At 41.5% G+C, this 3,975-nt stretch overlaps 1 pseudogene; it reads right to left on the bottom strand.

Moving 5' to 3' along the window:
• Nucleotides 1-2,447: 2,447 nt before the first annotated feature.
• On the bottom strand, nt 2,448-2,785 carry LOC125391541 (large ribosomal subunit protein P2 pseudogene; annotated as a pseudogene).
• Between the last annotated feature and the right edge of the window lie 1,190 nt (nt 2,786-3,975).

A 3,975-nucleotide genomic window follows, 5' to 3' on the forward strand; every position in this document is an offset into this window, starting at 1 on the left:
CATGGTGTCTCTTCACAACAATAAAAACCCTACCTAAGATATTATCAGTGTAAATCATTTGCTGAATAAGTCCTGAACTGACTTGATGAAAATATTGGAGATGATTTGCCAGGTATGCAGAAAAGTATCCTCTAAATGTATCCATGCATGTGGTCCTCTAAGGGGAAGGACAAAGATTTAGAATCTATATATTCTCCAGAGAAAGAAAGATCAAGTTTTCTGTCCTGGGCAGCATGGTTGAAAGGTCTGTCCCAAGATCAGGCTTGAAAGCAGGTTCATAAATATTGGAATCTACCCCTCCAGTATGGTGACTCAGTGGGGCGGTAGGGACTATTAGATGATTAAGATGATTGATATTTGAGTGTAGGTGTGTCTGCTGATTGAAGTACAGAAAGAACTAATCACTAACCGCAGAACCTTCTTTAGAGGGAACTATAGAAAAGCTTGTGTTGATCCACAGTCACTTTCTAGGTTCATGCCCATAATCTAAATGCCCGCTTCATTTGGATGGCATTGTAGCTAGGATGACAGAGTTTGTGGTACCTGTCATGACAAACACCAATGTGCGAGTCAAGAACTGAATCTTTAAATGATGCGTTAGTGAGTCAGCAGTCTGAGAAGGCAGCAAATAAGTTCCCTGAAATAAAACTGTCTTACATCTCATCTCTGTCCAGCAGATTATACAGGGATGGGGAAATGAAAGCAATCAGTTATTCCGCAGTTTGGTCTTGTCTTTCTGGTCAGGTGATCAGCCACATAGCTGAGACACGAGACGTCTATGCCTCATTTTTATCCTCCCACCACATTTTCTGGGTGCTTCTTCTCAAGGGCCATCGAAGATACAGAGTGCTAACTCAAAACATACTACTACTAATTGTGTTTTAGGCTATTGATGCATGTGCAGATTCTTTCTTACAACACGAAGTAAATATCGCCCTTCTAATACAGAATATAAAAATGTCCTTAACCAAATCCTTTCTGCCCCCCGTATTTTCCATTGTCAATAGTAACTAATAACTATAAAATCTGTTTTATGTGAAAGATTTCATCTTACTCTTATGCCTTTAGCAGGTTGTATGTAGTCAGTGTGGCTTCTTATTTGTCGGAGATTTTTGAGTATATAGTTGTGCACATTGGTTCATACCAAATACAACAGCAAGAAAACAGTTATTCTTGTTTTATCTTCTTCTTCTTCTTCTTTTTTTTTTGGTTATTTTGAGACAGGGTTTAGAGCCTTGTAGCTTTGTAACCTGTCCTGGAACTAGCTCTTGTAGACCAGGCTGGCCTCGAACTCACAGAGATCCACCTACCTCTGCCTCCCAAGTGCTGGGATTAAAGGAATGTGCCGCCACCACCTGGCCAAACAGTTACTCTATTTTTTTAAATAAATTTTTTTTTAATGCTGAAAATAAACAACACAAACAAAGACACTAAGAAAGGGAGAGTGACTGGTGAGACACCTGGGTGTCATCACGTTCACCAGGGCCCTCTTTCCTTGTTTGCTAATAGTACTCTTTTGCATTTCTATAGAAAGAAGCATGTTTTACTTATGTGATGGCTATTATCAGTTGCCAATTTGACTATATCTGGAATGAGCTACAATCCAGAAGTGGAAGACACATGTGTAAAAGATTTTCTGCTTAGTTTGAAGTTGGTGAATCCATTTCTGGCCTGGACCTCGGAGGCAGGAGGAAAGTACACACGTTTGATCTGGATTCTGTGGCAGGAAGATATGTCTTTATTATGGGACATGCCTCCTGCTGGAAGTCTACATAAGGATACAAGAGAAGAAAGCTTTTGCCCTTTGTCTGCTTGCCTTTGCCTTGCTAGCACCTCCACTCTTTCACTGGCATTGGAGCCTACTTCATTGGCATTCTAACACATACTAAAGATCAGCTTGAGACATCCAGGCTTGCAGACTGAGCAACTACTGGATTCTTGAACTTTCCATTCACAGCCAGTCATTGTTGGACTAGCTGGACTGCAACCTAGAAGTCATTCCAATAAACTCCATATAGTCACTCATACATTCTGTTACTAGAGAACACTAAATAATACAGTTTCAAACAGTTCTTCTTAGGGGAACATGGAAACCAAGGTCAACGAGATGACTCAGCAAGTTAAAGTTCTCGCTGTATAAGCCAGATGAGCTGAGATCGGTCTTTGGAAGCCACGATGGAGGGGGAGAACTGACTCCCCAAAATTGTCCTTGGACCCCCACATGTGCATGCTGTGATAAGCATGTATCTGTGCTCACACATGCATCACACACAATAAATAATGTTTATAATTTAAAAAGTATTAAAAATTAGGAAGTTGTGGTACAAGAGCCAGGAGAGAAGAAAGCAGAAGAAATCATCAAAACTGAAGAATTTGTCCCCTTTTCATACCAGAGACATTTTTTTTCAAGATACATAAAACGGTTTTATTTGCAGGGTAGCAGAGATTTAATCAAACAAGCAAATTCCCATGTCATCATTCGACTCTTCGGACTTCTTCTTCTCTTTCTTCTTCTCCTCTGCCGCAGCGGGGACAGAACCAGCAGCAGGAGCTACAGAGCCAGGGGCAGCAGAAACAGCCACGACTCCACCAGCAGGCACACTGGCAAGTTTCCCAACACCCTGGGTGATGACATCCTCAATGTTTTTCCCATTCAGCTCACTGATGATCTTGTTGAGCTGGCATTGTCCACCTCGATGCCCACACTGTCTAGTATCTTCTTAATGTCTTTGGTGCTAGGAGGGATGCTGCCCCCAAGGGCGGCAAGCAAACAAGAGGCCATATAGCACACGACGGCTGCTGCGGACTGGCCTCATGCGTGTGACCTTGTGGTGTCAGGTGGCGAAAGTACCAGAGACATTTTTATGAGCTGTCCTAACCTTCTTTTAGATTTGAACATTTTTCCCATGTCTTGTGAAGAATGACACTTTTCTTCGGCAGATGAAGTATTTGTAGACTCTCCTCTCTTACAAGGGACGTGACACTAGGAGGAGAACCACGTTATTCTTCTTCCTAAAAGCCATCATTTCCTTGCCTGGGATGTGGACAATGAAGGGTTAATAACCTAAGGCCTCAGGTGGTCTCAGAAACTCCCCATAGGAAGAGTTGTCATAGGAGCTGGGAGCTCCTGTCAAGGGGTCAAAATGTCAGGAAAACTCCTGGTGCTAAGGCTCACATAAGAACCCCCACCAAAAATCAGTCTCCGAACAAAATCTTCAAAAATACCTCTTGCCAGGGTATGGGCATGGAAATTTAGGAATATAAGTAAAGAATATGAAGATGCATAAAAAATAATAAGACAGAAACCATAATAACAATAACAAGACAGAAAAGTACTGGGAGGGCATTTCAATGAATGCTGAAATCACCTGTATTTATTTTTCCATAGCTTTAATACCCAATGTAAATGGGGGCAGGGATGATAACAAAAGACTTTGTTAACATGATTGGTAGGACAACTCAAACAGTCAATCACTTTAATACTTTGAGACATCAAATCATTAGCATTCTGTGGTCTGGGTATTGATGCTACTATAGATCATGTATTCTGAAGACCCCCCCTCCCGAGGTGACCTCAAAGTTACAAAAGAAGGGGCAGAAGTACATTTGCATATCCTGACCACCTGTCAGTTTGGGACAAACCTACTTGATCGAGCTATTTTAATGTTAAAAGAATTAAGCAATCACATCCTGAGTTGGGACCTGCAGCTATGTTTGTCAGTCATTTTGAGCAACCTCCAAACTCTCTGATCATCAGACAAGGTGGAAATGGGCACACATTTTTGGGCCTCTACAATCTTTCCACCCAAGAGTTTTGTTTTCTGCCCTATAAGACCCCTAGTTCCTATGGCAAGGAGAATTCTGTGTCTAAGGAGGTTGATATCTTTGCTTGATTTTTATGTCACCATAATCAATCCTGATCTAACAGATACGATGTACAAGTCTCTGCCTTTATAGAGAGACTAAAGTAGAGAG

Source organism: Myodes glareolus, chromosome 5 (genome assembly GCF_982192425.1).
Source record: "Myodes glareolus chromosome 5, mMyoGla1.1, whole genome shotgun sequence".
In the NCBI taxonomy this organism is placed as follows: domain Eukaryota; kingdom Metazoa; phylum Chordata; class Mammalia; order Rodentia; family Cricetidae; genus Myodes; species Myodes glareolus.